General features: G+C 39.8%; 1 protein-coding gene across 9 annotated transcripts in view; it reads right to left on the bottom strand.

Annotated features, from left to right (window-relative positions):
* Positions 1-21,632, bottom strand: part of naaladl2 (N-acetylated alpha-linked acidic dipeptidase like 2) — a 298,711-nt gene that overhangs the window by 213,233 nt on the left and 63,846 nt on the right. Inside the window, exon 1 of one of the 9 annotated variants that reach the window (XM_088621759.1) lies at positions 8,118-8,559. The exons of the other annotated variants lie outside the window; for them this stretch is intronic. The gene's annotated coding sequence lies outside the window, so the exon portion shown is untranslated. Of the gene's footprint in view, positions 1-8,117; positions 8,560-21,632 lie in introns of those variants that run through there. 9 annotated transcript variants of the gene reach the window in all.

Below are 21,632 nucleotides of genomic sequence, written 5' to 3' on the forward strand. Positions count from 1 at the left end.
AACCTGCACACTGATGGCAGACAGACTGCCCAGAGTGATTGCTAACAGGTGTTTTTCTTTTTTTTTTCATCCAACACCACATATTGCTCACTGTTTACACAAATATCTCTATCTTCCAACAACTCATCTTCACATTAAAAGCAAGCGTATGAAGCAACCATAACAACCTTTTTTTTTATTTCTTGAGCTCATCATTTAAGCTTAGTTAAGTTTGTGCTCCTTTATTATTTCACACCAGCACATAACGAAGGAAAATGCTACAGTATGCCAATTCCCCAGGCAAATTACAAATAAATTGCACAGAAACTATATACTGTATGTTTCTTCTGTTAATGAAATTTTGGGAAAGTCTGCCTTTCAAATTCACATATCCATGATATTCAGTACTGAAACATGGAACGAAGTACAAATAGTTTTGCGTATTGCATATTCTATTTCTCTTCAAGGAAAAAAAATGGAAGTGGTCACATTTTGTGAAGAGCAGATATTCCTCTCATAAATCCAAACTGCCTGGGATCATGGTTTTGAAGAATTCACTTAAAAAAGGCATTAAACAGCGAAAGAAGATTTATTTTCAGAGAAACACCGTGTCTCTTTCCTTTTCCTTTCAACATGAGAAAACATTTACCTGTTTTTTTGCAGCCTACGCATGCTGAAGCAGCTACCTACTTGAAATACTTAAAATATGCAGTTTTACTACAAAAGCTACAGTATGACCATTAAATGTACTGTATACGGTCCATTACTTTTGTTCCTCTCTACCATCCTCTTCTTCAGGAGAGAGCTCAGGCTGTCCATGCCTCTCCCCTTACGCATGTGAAGCCTGCTATAGAGAGTGAGAAGTACATTGTGCCATCACTCTGTGCTCACTCAATTCAAACAGCAAAACCATTCTGTTGTTTGACTCTTGCCTTCAGAAGCTTGCTGTCTGCCACATCTTATATAGAGAAATAAAACAGTCTTAGAGGCAATGAGTTGTTTCATGTCATGTCATTCATTGCTGTCATTCACTGTAATTTTACTACAGTGTCACAAAACACCATGTGTCAGGATAGGAGGGCTTGTCTGGCAAAGATTCCACATACACTTCTACGTGCCTAATTAACTGAGAACACACAAGGTTCTGGCAATGCCAAATCTGTGGCAGAGCTAAGTGGTCCTTTTTGTACTATAAAATATAAATATTCAGTGAACTTAAAAGTCTTTGTCAGCATGAAAATAATGCTGCAATGGTTATCAGTAAAGCTCAAATTAGTTTCAACCAAACCAGTGCATCTCAAGATGGGGGACTCAATAGAACAAGACGTTTGACCCAGGAGGACTTTGTTAAATCCTGAACCTGCAAAGGGCCTGCCGTGTCCTCATGCTGGAGACGCAGTATCACAGAGTGTACGTCCCTGCAGCAGACATGGGACACTCGGTCAAACTGGCAGGAAATACAGCAAGTAGACAACACCTTCAAGAGACGTAGAGAGACATTATTCTTTTCTTCTTGAAAGTTCCAAAAACGTGATTTATACTTCACAAGCCTTTGATTATTTTTTTGTTTATTCTGCCTAGTCTAATCTGTAAGGTAGTACTGGATGTCAATAATCCAAACTAAATAGGTTAATGCATTAATAAAATACAAACATAAATACTAATGTAAGGCATATCAAAACTATGTAGGGGATATCACATATAAACCCAACATTATCCCATTTTCAGCGATGTCCCAGGACAATGAAATCTGCCTATTTCCTACATCTGAAGTGGTCTGAAAATTTCATCAGCTCTTCAGATTAGCCATGAAGCATTCAGGTGGAAACCACTGGAGAGACTACAGCAATCGTGATTGTCTGAGATAGCAGGATGTTATTAGAAAACTTACCACTGGCATTGCAATACTGAGGGAATACACATCCATCAGTTAGCATGATTGTGTTGCTTTTACAAAGCCTTGGACAGTTAAAGCAAAAAGGAGAAATCTTTTAATTCCATTTCAACTCAAAAGATGTCTCTATAAATATACTCAAAGGAAGCCAGAATTCGAAAAGATCTTAAAAGGGTTTATCAAAAGTGCTCCTCTATAGATAATGGCATTTAAAATACTGTACGTCCAGATATTGCCTCCCAAAGAGCATTTTGGACTTTAAAAATTTAGTTAGTGCTCAAGAACACACAGAACTGTGAGACATCTATGCAGTGTGCATTTCACAGCATTCTGTAATTGGCTAAAGCACTTATCCTGATATTTACTCCATTTGTTAAAAAATTCCAATTTCCAATTCGTTTCAATAGCATAGCAAAACAGTTAGCTTGTGACCCAAGTAAATTACCTGCATTCATCTTTTTGCTTTATTATCATACATTAAAACATGAATAAAAATTAACTATGTTTATATTACAGCTATTGGTTAAATAGGCAGAGTTTTTATTCTATGCATTTAATTAATACATATGTCAATGAACTGTGCACTTGTACATAAGCACGTTTTGCCTTCAAAAAGATCTTGTGCACAATTTTGAGATGTTTCAGAATCTCAGTGTTTTTTTTAATACTGGTACTATAGCATAAAATTTACAGTTGTTAATATTTACGCCTCACAAATGCTTGTTTTTTTAGCATGCTGTTTCTCAAGAATTAATTAAAGTTGCCCAGGGATGGCAAGAATTCCAAGCACCACTGCTCTCATTTTCTGATAAACAAAATAATGACATCCTGTAATCTCTGTTCCTTCAGTATATGAGTTAATACTATCAATAAACTTAAAACCATGCAATTTTTTTTTCTTGTGCAAAACACGAAAAGCTGGGATTTTGCTGTAGGTAACTGTTTTTTTTTGTATTAAGTAAAGTGATCTTTACCTGGGTGAACTTACTCATCAGTTAGATAATATATTTCTAAAGCAACCTGTATTGGACTTCAGTGGTAGCTGAAAATGAGCGGATGGATTGCATGTTTGTTGACATCAGCACAGGTAACATTAATTTACCTGGATGAGAAAATATGAACAGTTGGGCAGAACAGAAGCCATTTGGTCCATCGAGCTAGATCGGTGACCAGCAGCTTATTGATCCAAGGATCAGAAACAGGCAGAGTATCGACTTCAGCAGCACAGCTGGGTAGCTTGTTTCATACAGTACTTCCTAAAATTTCTTCACCCAAAGATTGTGCTTTCAATGCACTTTCATGTAGTTTCCTCTTGTGTCCTCCGTCTCGAGGTTCAGTGTATTTTCTGGGTTGACATTGTTAACGCCCTTAAGGAATTTGAATTCAACAGGGTCGCTACATTCGCGAGGAGTCAGTGCAGATGTAGCGGAGATAGTTCATCGCCCTCCCTGCGCGTCTCCTTTAGCTCGCTCGGCTTGTTCCCTGTGGCGGTACGCCGGAGACCCGGGTTCGCGCCCCAGGTGTTGCGGGACGAACCGGCGGGGCGAGGGGCGAGGGGCGAGGGCACAAGTCTGCGCGGAACCGCCAAGGTCACACAGAGAACTGTTGCGAAGAGCCAAGTACACATACAGTATAACCAAGTCCACATCTATACCGTTGCGTAATGTGCTGTACTACAGTACTGTGTATAGTATGTGAGCAACAGTAGTAATCTCAAACTTACAACAGAACTCGTAATAGGTTTATTCCGTGGTGAAAAGAGAAGAAAGGAAACACTTAGGCTGTGGAGCCTTCTTCAGGTGTGTGTCAGGTGTGTGTAAACCTATTACTTGTTCCTTTGCAGCCTACGCATGGTGACGCAGCTCCCCACCTGAACTTCTACAAACTTATAATAGTTCAGGTGGGCAGCTACATCAGCATGCATAGGCTGCAAGGGAACAAGTAAAGCTTTAGTCCGTGCTGAAAAGAGAGGAAAAGACATGCAAACGGTGTAAAACCCGAAACCTACCATTTTTGTCATACTGTAACAACACTGTTTGACATTTTGTTTCCCCACATCCAATCCAACTTTATTAGTCATTAAAGTTACACGGGGGCATAGTATAGTGAAAAGTGTTTCTCATTAGTCTTTCAGGTGCAGTATATACTGTAAATAGAACAGCAGACGAGACAAAAGAAAGTAATACAATAAAAATAACAATAATTGTCTAGAAGATGAGAACATAAGATCCCAAGTCTCCTTCATAAGTATCCTTTTCTATCTCAGAGATTTCTATTTCGAATTTAGAGTTTATGTTTTTGAGACCTGAATACAAAAGCCTTCACTGGTCTACAATCCATATCATCTGCCATGTCACCCAGGTGTTCAAGAATTTTATCTACAGCATTTTTTTTAATTTAATTTGCTGCTTCTTCATTATTCTCCAGTAATATATAATAAGAAGTAAATAGGCCTGTGGTATTCCACTAATTACATCACTCTAACATGAGCGTTCTCCTCTTATCTCTGTTCCCTACTGTATTTATTAACCCATTCTCAATCCAAACGTTAGCATTTCCCTAAATGCCTACCTCCTGAGAGAGAATTAACTTGAGAATGAATCGTTTATGAGGAACTTTGTCAAGAGCCTTTGTGTGTGCATTAATGTTGTTGCTTGTTCCAGTTTGTCAGGCAAGACCGCCCTTCTCTATGTTGACTCTTCCCTAGGATATTAATAACAGGTGATCCTCTAGTTTAATTGCACTCATAAATTGCAGAGCCAGTGCCTGATTGCCCCTTTCCGCCATGCAGCGGCAAACCACCACAATTTGCTGGATTTGTAATTTGCATTAGACAGCTGAGTCAAAAATTTGATTTAGTCCAGGTCTTTAATGTTTTATTGCACATGATGGGCAACCAACTGTTACACCTGGGATATTAGCCCAGGGCTGCCGTTAAAGTGACCTATTATAAGTATCACAGAATTCAAGCATCAAACCCTCCAAATACAATCGTGGACTTTTTTTTCTATTGTTTGACTTTGATGATAACATTCAAGTCAAATATCAGTATGAAAGTACAGACAGCTTGTTAAGAGTATAACACAGAGGCTTTGACTGCAAAGTCATATACAGTACAACATACCAGTACCAGTTCAGTGCTTATCCAGTGTTTAAATATCATATGCATAAAGCCTCCGGAAATCTATTTTTTACATACTGTACACACCAACAACAACTTTGATAGATTTAGGCTGCGTTTCTCCAGAGTCTTAACTTGTCATAAAAATGTCAGACAAATGAGCATAGCAGTATTAAGACAAATTGCTAAAACAAATTCTCCAAAGGGAGGCCTGCAGGAATTCTTCTTGAAGTAATATACATTTAATAATGTGACACGAGTGTGGTGAAATGAAAGGAAGCAGGTGTTTAGCCAGCAACCATCTTCTAATTACATTGCCACAGCAGAGAACACATGTAGGAAAATGCTTCCCTGCTGCAATATTGATATAGTAAGAAACATATCATAAGATCAATTGACACTATCTACATAAACACCAAGTGTGGCTCTTTGTCTTCCCTAGTCCCATATATCATCCAAAACAGTAACAAAAAACGGTGCGCTGTCCAATTTCACACAGACACAAACACATTGAGATTAAGCCTGCCATGAAAATACAATGACTTAACGCAGCGTATGTTTCACACAGTTTTCTACTGTCAAAACTGCAGGTACCAGTTAAGCAGCAAGACAGGACTAGGGACCACACTGTCAAAAAAAAACAAGACTGGTGGGACTTTTAGATGGAGCTCCTTCTCTCCAGTAATATTAGAAAAAATGTTTTGGAGTGGTCAATTTTGGAACCAGACATTCACCCTTAATGAATTAATAACTAATAATAATTAATAATCAAAGTGCTTCATATCCAAACTGCGGTATTCAATCACCCCTAACAAAAAAGCATACAAGAAAAACAACTTCTCAGCTGTTTCTTTCAGACTCAGCTGAGTCTATACTTCGGACACCAATAAGACGTTTTCTCCACACAAGGATTATCTTAAATAATTTCTGCTGTTCAGGTGGAGTAAGCATATTCTTCCCGCTTCACTGGCTCTACAGCTCACTATGCTCCCATGCACAGCCTACCTCAGATAGCCGAGAACAAGCACATTATGGTAACCTCTGTGTCTTTTTTACCCATCTCAGTAGGATATTATAGGCTTCTCTAACCTAGCATCTGGGACAGAGAAAAATCTATTTTTCTCTCTAAAATAAAAACATCAAACATTGCAACTGTAAATGGGTCCACAGAACATGATTTTTTTCTTCTGATTCCATTCACAGAATAAGAAAAGTCACTTGTTATACAGTATAAGAAATCAGACCACATCAAACAATTTCTACTGTTTGTCTACGAACCAAGAAAAAAAAGAAATGGTTTGATTACAGCACAGCCATCTGGACAGATGGTTTGCTTTGCCTTGACCCGCTTAATCCTGGTATTTAAGCAACAACTAAAACAGTCCGACAAAACTGGAAATACGTCAGAGGCCCTGGAAGGTTACTGACTTGAGTGTGTCAATTGGTTTGTGCTAACAAGTACCTACTGTATTACTGCCCAGAGACTTGAACTCTTTCACACGTGAGGCTGGTCTTGAGGATCTACTGTAGGCTCCATTTGATGTCCACAGATGTGTAAGGCTGCACTTTTTCTTTTCTGAGGATCATCAGGTGAGCACATCAGGTGCTCTGTGGCTCAGGATCTGCGCCTGTGGCTGGAGGCTGCAGGTTCGTATCCCGTGGCTGGCAGAGGAATCCTACTCCATTGAGCGCCTGAGCAAGGCCCTTAACCTCAGCTGCCCCAGGGGTGCTGTATAAATGGCTGACCCTGCGCTCTGACCCCCAGCTTCTCTCCTTGTCTGTGTGTCTCATGGAGAGCAAGCTGGGGTATGCGAAAAGACAAATTCCTAATACAACAAATTGTATATGGCCACAAAAGTGATCTTATCCAATCCTAAACTCTCCATGAGACCTCCCTCTGAAACTCTGCATGCACCAGCCAGTGAGTTTTGCTAAAACAGATATAAACATTTGTTTACAACAGTCACTAAGACATCCTGCAAATCCTGTTGCAAGTAGCTTCCATGACAACCATGGTTGAGATACTATATAATTGTATCTGGCATGTTACTTAAGTAATACTTCCAGCTCAGGCACTTTACTGACAAAATAAGTCCATTATGCATCATAAGCTCCTCTTTGCTACATTCAACTGTCCAATTAAGTAATTTGTTAATTTTAGCTGACTTGCACTAGGAAGAGCTTAAATTCAGCAGGTCAACGTCTAAGCTCTTTAGAATCGGTACACTAAACTTCTCGTATGGGTTTATATTTGCTGTACAGGGTGGTTTTCTAAAATGAACATGGATACAGTAAAGAGGCCAGAATGTCCCTGGAGATCCATCCTCCAAGGGTTCTGGTTCTGCCAGTCCATAAGAGAGGACTATAAGTGAGACTCAGAGGCAGGTGAGGGGAGGGCAGGCTAGTGAACATGTCCCTAGTGTCACTCCAGGGTCAGGCTTCAAAACTGTCACCCGCCACAAATGGGCAGAGATTTGGTAGCCAATTCAGTCTTTAAGCTCCATACCGGACACACTGGTACAGCTCCTGGGGTACAGCACAGGGAACTCCTACTGGAAAAGTACTTCTCATCTGTTATTATTCCATCTTCATGTTTCTCTCACACAGCAAGCAAACAAACACGCACATACTGTTCAACAGACATTTTTACTTTTAGCTAAATAAAAGATGCATGTGCAGAATGAATATTAATTAGTTGTATTTATAGATTTGTTCTTGCTTTCATGTGAAGGGTGCTCACTACACTCACAGTGGTAATTTGATGCCGTGTCAAATTCTTAACTATAACATAGCGACTTTTAGAGCTCTAAACATGTCTGGTAAGTCAAATTCCTTCATATTCTTACAAAATACAAAGGTTTACAGAAGGACACAAGAGTCATTCAGTCCTGCATTTTAATAAGACCACGTCTGGATTCATTCGGGCATTCCAGATAACTTCCATCACATGGATTGTCTTTATGTGCTTCACAGTTCAGAAGCTCTTCAGCAGTGTTTTAGAGCAAAGCCTAATTTAAATTCAGCTGCTTTGCATTTCAGACCTTAAAAAATGGAAAAGCAACAATAGCTCTGATGTAAAAGAAGCAAAAAAAAAAGCAGTCAATGATACTACAGAGAGCCCACCGTTTACTCAGAAAAAAGGTTTCCAGCCAGCAGGCGGTTTGTGGGCTGTCCTGGGTTGGTTTAGCTTGTCCTTGCCTTCATGCCACATTGGAAGAGTCAGATGACAGGCTGTGGTACAGTATGTAGTGGGAATTTTATTTTCTTCTCATCATTGCCAGACACAACTGGAAACATCTTCCTTCTGCTCGTGGGTGTTTGAAAGGCCACTGCTTTGGGAGGCTCTGCCTGGAAGACAACAGGCTAGACGTGGCTGAAGCAGGCAGGAGCAGCGCGCCGTGGGGGAACCGCCACCAGCTGGTTTTTGTCCGCCGCCCCGGCTCATTGTTTTGCCTCCATCCTCCCCTTGCCCAGTCGCGCTGGCTGTTGCTCTGAGTGACCTGCACGTGAAATCAGGCAGGTGCAGTGGAGACGGCGGGAACAGCTCATCTAACCGGAAATGAAGTGCTCAGGAGAGCGTGTTGCTGAACACTGCCCTGCTGGTTTGATCTTCACAGTTCCAGAAACACAGTGGGATGGGGAATCTCCTGCACTGCTGTCCGGCTCTCTGTTCCTTGAAATGCCATCGCCACACTTGTCCACGCAGACACAGGGGCACATTCAGTATTAAACACTGCTGACAAATCAAAGCCACCAATGCTTTTGTTATTCGATTCTCCATAGAGGAATGACCATGCAAACCTGACACCTACAGACTAAGCCTGTGTCCTTTTGACCCCAGGAATAGATCCTATTATATTTCAGTCTCTTACTTCCAGTTCCACTCATCTTGGATATCAGCTGCTTTTTAGACAGTTCTGAAATACTCTGTCACGTTTGGAAACCAAACTTTGTGATGCAGTTATCCCATACTGATCTGTTTACAGTGCTTTTAGTTGTCCACAATTTTGTAAACAACTCAACTCAATAACTTCAACAACTGCAAGCTTGCTGTGCACTAATTTGATATGAAATTTAAATATTCATGTACTTTTGATTTAAGCTGCGATCTTGGTTTCTAATGCTGCTGGCAAATGCTCAAAAATACTGCACCAGCCTGGTTTCACAGCAGCTTATTTGCAATAACCATTAACAGCCTAATGGCACCCTGTGTAATGTAATGCAGTTTAGGCCCAACCAGTTGCTCCAAACCCACAGAGTTCATTTTTAATTCATTTTTATTGCACAACTTTCACATTTGCAGTTTTATTGAAACCCTACTGTATATTGGCATATTCATCTTTCCAAAACTACCTAAGCAACATGAAAAATGCTTTTCTCAAATGCGTTCCTTTAAACATCTTGCTGTGACACCTCCTCACATTATAACAATTTCCAAGAGAGGCACTGTTAAATTGTGTTCAAAGCATTTTGCCGTGCTATTCCAATGTACTGCAGAATATTTACTTGTCAGATGTTTATTTTTGCTTTATTTACTTCTTTTCAGGGCGAGTATGTTTCATTTGTTTCTTGATTGGCAGGGTTTATTGCAACATTTCTGCTGCATTATTGACAGAATAATAAAAGTGCAGCCAGATGCTCGGGTATGAGTTTTTCTTCTTTTATGGTCTTTCATAAGCACTCCCATTTCTTTGTTTCCTCCACGTTTATTTACTGTTCACACCGTTATTTGCTAAGTTCGAGAACATAACACGCGGGGAAGAAAAGAAATACTGTAATTGATTGCCAGCAACGGAAACCATTTTTCACCGTGCCGTTTTCCATACCCGGACAACTATTTCAATCACATCCTCCAACGCAGAAGAATTCATCAGCGGGATATTTCTGTTGGGTGATAAATTACTGGTCGCGGACTTGTCTCGGAGACCACGCCGGGTTGCCACTGGCTGAGGCTGTGATGGAGCCCCTGCAGCTCGCGCAGGACACGGGTCAGGCTCTGCAGTCACACTCGCAAGGAGAACCGCTGGATTCCGGAGCTGGGTTAGTTACCGGAGTTACGGAGCCCTCATTCCCGAGTCCTGTGGGCAGACTGGCGCCAGGGGTCTGTCTCATTTATTAACGCTCCTCCCCTGGGTCACCTCCGATGGAGGCTCTTAAAGCACAATGACCCTTTTCCTCGCTTACTCGAAAACAGGCAATAACATCACCAATAATCTCGCCTGCCACAAATCTATATTTCCTTCATCTGTTGCCCTAAAATGAACTGTTAACTTCTCCTCACAGGGCTTGAAGGCTGAGGGTGGGAGCCACCTCACGCCCCCTTGAAGAAGCAGTGAAGTCCCCTCAGCTTTCACCCGTAGTCCAAACAACAAGGCTGGGCTCAGGGAGTCTGAGAAACAGGGAAAGGATTAATTCAATACTCATTCTGATATTCAGCTCCTGCTGTAAGTCCTGAGATAGACACTGCGGAACAACCCAAACCTCTCTATGCAGAGCACTGAGTGTTTAGCAACAGAAGTTTGCTCCAGTTAGCCCAGGCTAAGAGCTGCAATCTACAGGCACAACTGTATCGTCAGATGTGACACTAATGATATGTAACACCAGAAACAGCAGGCGACTGTTTATATGAAACTCCCTCAGCTAACTTTGCTACAAGCACTTCTGTGGAAAAAAAAAGTATAAAATGGCACTTTCAGACTCCCAGCTGTTCCGTTATGAATTCAGTATTCAGGGCTCCTTGAGGTAAGAAATCATTTAAAGATGGTTACTCACTAATAGGTAAATGCTGACGACAAGGTCAGCAATTTGCAACAAATCTAATTTAAAACCTGTTAACAATCACACGAGAGACTGTAAATACTCTGACACGTCAACCACCTCAAATTGAATCATCTACGTAACTCATGCGATAATGACATCAAGTTGGTTTGTATCAGCTTTTCAGGTCCATCTAAAGCTTCCGGCGAGTGTTCATCACTGCTTCACAGAAACGATACATCTTCGTGGGGTGTTTTTATTACTTCTAAGGCTAAAAGGGTTTAAAGACCAAGAAAAGGCAGTTTCAATCTTTTAAAAATTGCAGTATTGATTCAGAGTAAGTGCATGTGATAATGACCATCATGAAATGAACAGAAGGTAATGCACATTTTTAGTAATTACTCAGGAGCTATATATAAACCATTGAAATCAAAGGCACAAAAGCACAGGCACGCACCTTGCAGCAGCAGAGGACAATGTGTATCTTATGTGAAAGAAGCAAATCCTCACTGTAAAGAGCAATTAATGTATACCTGCACTTATATCAATTATATTATACATAAAAGACTATTTATACAAACAAGAGAATTCCCTTTCTTTAAATACTTTACAGTGCTGCAAATCAGTTTTTTACATGAAGAAAAATGTAGAAGATACTGTACTGTATACACATACCGTAGCTTCACCACTCACCACGCATGTCTAGAAACGTCCAGATGGAGAACAAAGCACATTTGTTTCTCTTCATTTAAGCAAACACCAACAGTTATTGATCATCTATCAATCTTGTTTTAAGTTTTAAAAATCCATAGATGTGGAATCACCACTGCAAACCCCCAGGAGATACAAACTAACAGTTTCACAGAGAGCTTAGTGTTAATTAAAAATGAGACTTTAACCTGAATTACCAAATATAACAAAAAGCATTTATCAGTGAAGTAACCTGTCTTTATTTGACAGACCTAATTAAAACCAACACATGAAGTGATAAAACTGACCCTCTGTGGTACTGTAACACAGGGAGGGAACAAATAGTTTAGAAATCCTACAGAGATTTTTGGCAGCATCTTAACAACCCTTTTCACTCTGGATGCCTCAAATTAAAAGCCGCACTTTGTTTCTGAACATATCTGTGCAAATTGTCTGAACCCTGTTTATGAGATATTAAGGTATTTTGAGAAACGCAGTGCGATAAAGTTGCACTGCAGAAATATCAGGTAAGGAATAGGACATATTTTGTGAGGTAAGGGATGCAAGTTTATTTCTCAGATTAATAGAACCTCATATTAATTACTCTGCTCAAGTACACTTTTGGTAGTTTTCAAATCCAGTTGTTGGACTTGACTTAGCTTTTGAAGTAGTAAGATCCTCCTCATCTCTTCGTTTCTACCCGAGCTGCCCGTGCAGGAAGCAGGAGAAGAGGGTTTTGGTAAGATGGCCTCACAGGCACCACTGGGATTCTCCCACAGAGCGAGCAGGACTGGACAGAGATAAACAGATCATGGCACAGAGGGCCGTCTTCAACCACCGAGCGGCTGAAAACAGCCCTGTGGGAAAAAGCAGATGTCCTCCTGAGCATGAAGCCATCCAAGCTGCCTTAAAGACGTTGTGACGCTAAAGCAGGCTGAACTGACACAAGAACAAAACTGCTATGCCCTACATTCACCAAAGATTAGCAACACAACACAGTGGTGAAAAAATTGATCACACAACGACTGGGACTGACATTTATCTTTATTGAATGCCAAATATTGTAGCTTCATCTGTATCGGGAATACGACATTGAAATACTGTACAGGTAGTCTTCGTCTTATGACGGGGTTAGGTTCCAACAAGCCTGTGGTAAGTCGATTTTGTCGTAAGTCGAAAATCCCGTGTATCGCGTTACTACATGAACCATATGGATGCGTAAAGAATTAACATGTATAAATACTACAATGTGTAATACGGCTTTGTTGTATTTTTCATATCATATCAATAATGAAAAATGAGAAAGGCCAAAGTCGTCTCATGCGATTGTCGATACAGATTTTCCAATTTCATGCTGCACTATTATGATCGCTTTCATTTCTAAATCTATTTTGCTTTCCTTTTTTCCTATAGGCACCACCAGAACACTCACTTTTTTGCTTGCTAGTCATTCGCTGGTTAACCACCCAAACAATCACATGTGGCAGCATGGTATCGCCCAGGCTGATGATGTCATCAATGTTAGACGTTACGACCAAACGCCGCGACACGACAGCTACTGTATATACAGTGCGTTATACAATTAAGGGGACGGCCGCTGTAAGTGAGAGTGGTCGTACAGTAAGTTGACCAACTTTAACATCTGTACAGGTGAGCCGGCACCAGAGCCACAGGACCTAACCAGCCATGGGTCAGGCAGGGTCCCCCTGGGATGGCACACCTGTCACCTGACACCTGGGCGCCATGTTACACAATGTAAGAATCCCCTGCATCAAGGAAAATTACAAGATAGTCATGATAGTCATGACTTAGATAGTCAATGTATTTCGAAGTTAACCCTTTTAATAATAACAGGTGTATTTTTTTAGGTTTTTCAAATTTTCATTTTTATTTCTAACTTGTCTATAGTGCAGAGGCTATTACACTTCTTAATCCTGATATTAAGGAAGCTTAGGCTTAATTATGAAATATTCACACAGCACATAAAACCCTTTGCTGATACTAGACAAGCTGAGTAAATCACCTCTCATCTCTGGGCCCCTCCAGGCTTCAGAAGCTCACTGATATTCCAGATTTTCAATTATATCTGTCTCTGGGGACAGCAGCGTATAATTGATGTAAATATTTTATTTAAAAATGTCCATGTGGGAAATGTGCAAAAAACACAAACTGCACGCATCTGTCATCACCATATTTTAAAAACATAATTTAGCCTCACATATTCAGATATACTGTACAAAGACATGCACACCTACACAAACGCTGCAAGAGTCTGATACCTTTTCATTTTTATTTTTTTTAAATGAACACATACAAGTGTGGTCCCAAACTAGTGATCCAATCTTAAAGAACCTTGCATCTCAGTTAGAGAGTTATTGACCAGATTTGGGACCATAAATCATGAGAACAGCACAATAACTACGCACCGCTGGCTTCATGGATGTCTGCTTTCACAAAATGCAATCTACTTTCAGGTCAGTACCACAGCACATCTGAGACAGTACTGGACAGAGACAAGCGCTACAACAAGAGCATGTTCAATAGTAATGGCAGGGCACGTTCTCCAGTTACTAATTTAACCACACCATACATCAATAAGAGTCATCAGCCATGACCTGAAAGTGCTAACACCTCCAATTTACTTGCTTACTTGCACAGATGTGCGCTATAAGGATGGACCGATGTGTTATGCCATCACCGTAGTTAATTTTCTGGTATCAGTTTCTTTATTTATAAACTTCCACAGAAAGAAAAGTAAGCTAAGAAATGAAATCGAACAGCGATCCTTTGACAGAATGTACACTATTACAACAGAGTGGAATAATGAGCTGTCATACAGTAGCAAACAAAATTGGAGTTAAAAGGACAAAAACCAAATGTACTGTAGTGTAGAAACTGGTGCTGCATGAGAGGAAAAAAATACATTTCAAACCTCTTCATGACCTGCAGGTCCAAGTCAGCAGAGTTTTTCAGGACATCACCTGCTGCAAGAAGCTAAAAAACACTTCTCACATGTAGACAGAATGTGACTGCTATTTCATACAGCTGTTTTGGGTAAAGGAATTCAGAGAAGAAGCAGCACCTCTCTTCCCCCTGATCTGCTGTGCAGCAGGGCTGCTGTGTGTCACTCAAGTGCTGTTGCACTTCACTGGTGGATGAAATAGGTCTTATACAGTATGTAAAGCACTTTGGGATCCATTGGGATAAAAGATATTATAAATGTAAGAAATTATTATAAGTGTTTTTGATAGCTTTTTAACTCTTTATAAAGTACTATGTACTGTATGTACAACGTAGAGAAAATAGGTATTTTCCTGGTGGTTCTGGACACACAGAAACAAAGCAAGTTCTGGACTATCCTGCACCCTGGACTGGACTTTCTGTCCCCTTTAAATACCAGCCTGATCATTGCTTTCAGCTGGCTTTTGTCAGCTTAAGAGAAGATTGGTTATATATCCTGTACTGCTTCCATTTTCATTCATTCCTTATTCCAGCTTCAGTCAATTCTGGTTATTGTTTGCTTTACCTAAACATAATTCTGTAATGGCTTTTGGCACATTTTCTAAACAATTCCTTTTAGTATTCCATGCTTGGTATGCAGATTAAATTAAACAAGTTCTATTAAGAAAATGATAAAAATGTCAGCACACAAGAACACTTAAGTACAATTTACTGGAATAATGCTAATTCAGGTATTAACTCTCCTATATAATTAAAATATTTTTTGAAATGTCTCACTTTGTGTTGACCTTATTTTGGTAAAACTCGAGAAACAGAAAAGAATGAACCTTTCTAAAATTTCATATTTTTCTAACAGTTCTTAGTCTCAGCTAATGATGCATATCAAGAACTCCCATCTAAAACATACAGATAAAAATCCATTAGTTTGACTAAACGCAGTTCTGTAAGTGTTCCCCTGCTATATCACCATATTATACTGTACTAAAATAATAAGTCCGATACCGCACCAGATTTCTTTAATCTCTGACAAAAAGGAGTATGTCACACTTCAATGAACTGTAATACAGAGAACCTCGCCCCAGATTTTAGAAAGACATTTTATTTTTAAGTTGATTTAGGGCTTTTATTTTTAGCAGACTATTCTCAGCTTCTGGTAATGAGACACCTTCCTGCAGACCTAATTCAGCTATAAATTAAATCATATTAGTAGATCTCCACAAGAGAGCCTGTAATTTACAGCAGCATTTACTATCAGTTCATAAAATGAGCTCTTCCCTTCTGATAGAGTAAATGAAAAATAAAACAAAAATATATTCTAATTAGTAACCAATAATGGCACTTGTTACTACAGTCATTGCAAATTTACAATACATGTATATTTAGTAAATCTAAAATCTGAGATGTTCAAGCATTTTTTTTATTTATAATTCCCAAAGGCATTAGAAAAGTCAACCACATTCAAACAGGCTGCTGTTGTTAATTGTGCCAGGCGTGCAAGATGACTGACCACTTCTTCAAGAAATATTAAGATGCACATGTTCTGCCAAACCATGCAGCAGCTGGTAGTAACACAATTATATTGAAAGACTGGTGTTTGAAACATCCATGGAATGGTGATGGGGACTCTTGAGTCTGCCTTTCATCCTTGACTGTGATATCAATATGTTAAAGCCCATGATTTAATTCTACAGTCCATAACTTCCAAACGTATACCTAATAAAATATTTCTCTATATACTCTATATTGCAAAACAATATATCCATAAGCAGTGACTGCAAAGTCTCAATGTCCATCCTGCAGTCTGTGCATCCTATTGCGTGAAACCATGGCATCGAAGAAAAAGCAATATCATCAGCTGTAAAAACACAGGTATGTACATGGAAAGAGGCAGCTAGAATTTTCCATTTGCTGGCAATTCTACTGCCAATCGAAAAATTGTTCACTACTTGAGTTGTCAATCAGCAACAGAAGGTCAATTTCTATTGTCAAAGAAAAACACTGCTTAAAAAATTGTGTGTATCTTTGACCTCATACAAGAAATACACAGTACTATCTGGCTACATCCAAGTTTGATCCCCGGTGTATCAGGAAGGATTAGAGTCTGCATTGCACCCAGGCTGAAGGTCAGCATGCTGCCTCACTGGAATAACGAGCTGACATCTTCTGAGCACACTGTAATATTTGAAGGAATATTGTCTCATCTTATTTACAGGCCAAAAGCTGCCGAGTCCTTATTCAATGCATGGGTTCACCTTCCTTTTGTAATCAGTGGGAAAGAGGAAAAAAAGGCTTAGATCCATTTCACTTTGAGGAATATGTAAAACAATGGAATATGAGCATTAGGCATTACATTCCCATGAAACACGTTTTTTAAATTTCTAAAGTTTCTGCTTTGGAAAACACCAAAATGCTTTTCATTGTGAAATGCTTCCTTTTCTTAAAGGCCAAAAAAAAAAAAAAAACTTTTCAAAATTCCCTTTTAAACACTTAAATGTATAAAAGCAGGGTGTTTCGTCATAAATATGCTTAATGAGATCTCTACAGGAGATAGGTTGCTCCTATCAACCGATTAGTCGACGAACAAAGGGCTTATAAGCAAGGACAGGACCCGCAATGTAAACTTTCGATGTGAAACTAAAGAGGCCAACAGTGGCAACACTCATGTCAGTCTGCCCACAGCTGCACTTCTTAGGCCTTAAGGAACAACACAAGACACACAAGGGCTAAGGGAAGAAGACAACATCCACAGATAAATGATCCCTGAGATTAAGTCTACCAGCGAACAGCCAGCTTTTGCGGTGCCCGTGTTTCCTTGCTTTGTGGTTAATTAAATTACTGCAGCACACAGAATAGCCTCCTGGCTAAGACCACACCCATCACATCTGTAGAAAGCACCCTGGAGACTTTTGCAAACCTTCTCATCAGATTAGGAAGAATAATTCTAATAGCATTTTTAAAAGGCCAGACTGTACCTATAGGCTTCCCAAGGGGCTGAATCAGACAGGCCTAGTGCTAAAACTGCTGACTGAGCACAGCAATGCAGATGTTGCTGGTTCCTTCTGAGCTACATACTGTACTATACAGCTGTGGCTGCAGCTTCCAGAGACTGTGGGCAACAGCTGTCTGCTCACTGCTGCACTGGAGGGTCAGAGGTCAGCCATGTAGCTGGCTCAGACAGCCACAGGTCGGCAGTGCTCCCTTTCAGAGGCTTGTCAGCCCATGGACACCTTAACTGTGCCTACTGTAGTGTACTGTTGAACTGGCTGATCAGGCTCATTCAGACAGCCAAGTGTATATTGGCCTCCTAATAATCCCCATCTCTGACCAGGCTTCATCACTCTGTTCTCCTCCCCACTGAGAGCTGGTGTGTGGGTAGTGTGCTGGCGCACTCTGGCTGCCGTCGCATCATCCAGGTGGGGCTGCTCACTGGTGGTGGTGGAGGAGGGGATCCCCATTACCTGTAAAGCACTTGGAGTGGAGTGTCCAGAAAACCTCTATATAAGGAGTTGTTGTTATTATTATTATCATTGCTGATCTGAGGGTTAGCAGCCTGCTGAGCTGGTCTGACACATTCCCCTTCAAAATGCAAGGCGGGAATATACAGCTGTAACTGTGCAAAAGGATATTGACTATTTAGCTTTAATTCTGTAAAGATGCTATTCTGTACTTATAGTATAGATGAAAGGTACAAGAGCAGAAATCTTGTAGCAAGGTAGAACATTTCCGTGTTAGGAATTGTCAAGAGAATGCTTCTCATCTAAAGTACATCATTCTCTGTGTGGATAAAGTAAGACCAAAAAATATTTTATTAAAAAATAATCAGTTCCTACATCCAAGGAGCACTAATCATGGAGCATTCAACAATCTACATCGGTCGGCCTCGACAATGTTTTTTTTTAACTTTCATAACTCTTTCTTTGAAGACAAGCATAATCACTTTGTCCTGGTCTGTTTGCTCTCTCATCTCCAGGCCATTTTAAAGAGATGAAAACAGCCATACGATTTGCATTTCATTAAAAGAAAAATAATCTGAAGTGCAATTGAAATACACCCGTTTCTGATTGATATGCAAAATCTTTCCATTTGCTCTGTGGTTTTACAAGATCTTTGAAAACAGTTTTCACTTCCTACCTATAGGCCATTGTACAACAGTAATCATTGGGTATCTGAAACTCCAAGTATTCAAATAATTACCCAGTGGGTGCAAAAATGTTAGAAAAAAGTTTATTAAAACAGACAAAGAGGCCTTGTGTTCAGGTCTGTGCATGATGAGAGGTACTGAATAAGGATTTTCACAATGGCACGACCTAAAGGCATCCTCCCCTGTGCGGGAGTGTTCATCAGCACTCTTTCTGAAAAAGTCTGCCAATTCAGATATAACCTTGTTCTAAACTTTCCTGAATTTGCTTTCTATCATGAGCTTTACATTTTGCTGGCAGGTTTCTGAAAAACAAGATGCAATATTTCATCTTCACCACATCAAGATGATACTTTAACTTTAATAATCTAATTTAAATGCACCATTTCTTGCACCCAAAACAGATAAAAGCACAAAAAAGTACTTGGCTATACAATATGAATTTATATTCTTAACTGCTGAGAGTCTGTGTATTTTCCAGCATTTTGCATGAACCTCTACTGTCCTGGCTACGCTGAGGCTGCTGTTCTCTCTATGAGTACAAAGGACAAGGAGAGGCACCCCTCTGCTCTGTTTCGCTGCTGTGGAGAGCGCCGGGGCTGGGACAGGAAGTGACCCAGTAAAACACACCAGGGCAGTGGTCCTGTGGTGTTCTGAAGAAGGAAGACAAACAGGCTCCCGTTTCCCGAATTGATCCGCGCCTCTTGTTGTCAATATGGCACCCCCATGCCACAGACCCATGATGCCAATCTTTCCAAAGGAGCGAAGGGTAGTGAGGACACAAGGATTGTAACACTCAGAAGGTTAACTGGCTTTCTGTGTTGATAAATAAATGGTTCTGAAACCCTTTGCAATTTTTAGCAAACTTCAGGCTCTCCCCCATGGATTGGAAAAACATTACCCCTTTTGTACAGGATCTGCTCTCTCAGTGTGAAGGGCTGCTTGGCTTGAGAGCAAAAAAAAAATCAAACTAATCTGGAACAGCTTGCTCCTATTACTGTACAGCAATATCACTGACAGGGTACAAAAATGTATATAACAAAAGAATACAAAGGAAATGTATTATAAACCTGCAGGCTAAGCTGTTTGAAATGCACAGCTGGAGATAGAACTAGCTTGTTTTAAGGGAACTTAGAGCTATTTTTTTCCAAATGCAATGGCACAAGAATGACAGATAACATAAAGAATTCTATGAAGATATCTGGGTAAGAAAAAGAAGAAATCACAGGAAGACAGTAAGAAGAGAACAAAAATAAGAAAGATAAGTTAGACACATTTCCCAGCTCTGGATGAAATCTGAAATGCTGAAATGATGTAATCCACATCAAGATTTAAAGGATCATTCCCAAGACTGGGAAACTAACTTTCTGCTAAGGTTTAACACTCCGGTCACGTCCCTCTGTGTGGATGTGAGGTAACCACGCTGGAGCCGAGTCAAATTAAACTGTGGATAGGGATGAAAGCCACAGACATTTGCAATGTCAGTAGAAAGGAGCTGGGACTCCAGTTGGAAATCCACTGCTGGGTCAAGAGACGAGAAGAGAACGGAAAGCTGTATCGGTCAGTTTTACCAAGCACCTGCTAATAATGCAGCAGGTGACACTACTACAACGTAAACCGCCACTTGCATTTTTTTATCCAATGAAAGAAAAGATTTTGATACCTAAATATCACAGATTCCTGCACATACTGTACAGTGTACATGTGATATTAAAATTTTACAACTGTTTAAATATAGAATAAACCTCTGTGCTGAACAACTGGCAATACAGCTCACAGAGGAACTGAGATATACCCCAGTAGATTTGGTATTGTCACTCAAACCATCTATCTTTAATAATAAATAACAAAATAAATTATACATGATATGAAATATGACCCTATCACGGTTCTGCATGTCTCTCATTAATCCTGGCTTTACCTTCCATAGGTTTCTTAAAAGAACATCTTCCTGTAATACTGCCATACGATTGTCATTCATGTACTGTACATCAAATGTATTTCATTGTCAAAAGATATTTTAAAAATAAATTTAATATGAAAACTGCAAGCATGTGTACATCAGTGACAGCCCTGCCCCCTGAATACATACAGCATGTATTAATGGGCCCACACAATATCACTTTTAGCGCTGTGTAAATCTGGAAATAAACACACTTTTAGAAAGAAGGATATTTACAGCACCACTTTCATTTCTGGTAAGAAAGTAAAAGCACAAACGATACTTCATTCAGTCGTCTGCATGAGACACAAATGAGATGTCAGCATCCCTTCCGGTTACAGTATGAGGGCTTTCTCTTCTTCTGCACATACGAGAGTTTACAAATGAGAAGAGGCCATTCAGCCAGTTTAGCTCATTTGATCATTCTTAAAAAGTCTTTACCTTAAAAAGGTTTACATCTTGAGAATTGTAAACACTTGTATAAGGTCCTCTCCTAAACCTTTCCAGTCCAGACTAACATGTTTCAGTTCCTTCAGCCTGTCAATGTAGGGCATTCCCTAAAGTCCCAGAATATACTGTATCTGTTTGCTCTTCTCTGGACTGATTCCAGAGCAGCAATATCTTTCCTAAAACTAAAACATGCACTCAAGGTCTGGAGATTAAAGACTGCTTTATGTACTGATGTACACCTTTCTCAGGTGAGAGGTGTATCAGAATGGCATTTCACATTTACAAGCTAAGAAATATTCACAATGAATTTTAACTGATATCACACAAGCTCGCCACCTTACTCGTATACAGTATACTGTAAATTTCTTCAGAAACTGCCCTGCCTGTTAATCAGCCTAAGCACACATGACTAATAAAAGATGATACCATTAGTTTTGCAAAGTCAAGGTAAAATGTTTTGTCTAGGAAGCCTGCCCCAGAAGCACTTTGCATGTCAAATAAAAATTCATGTAGAAGAGGAATAAATATAACTCAAACAATAAAGTCCTTAGTCCAATCACAAAAGAACACTGTGTTCCCTATTATTCCTCCAAGATTTATGTTTCAATAACTTGTCAGGCTAAGTATATGGTACAATAAGCACCTGTAAGGCTGGAACATTTTTTCCCGTTAGTAGCATAAAATAAATACTTTTTTACAG

This window comes from Lepisosteus platostomus, chromosome 2 (genome assembly GCF_059453375.1).
Source record: "Lepisosteus platostomus isolate fLepPlt1 chromosome 2, fLepPlt1.hap1, whole genome shotgun sequence".
NCBI lineage: Eukaryota > Metazoa > Chordata > Actinopteri > Semionotiformes > Lepisosteidae > Lepisosteus > Lepisosteus platostomus.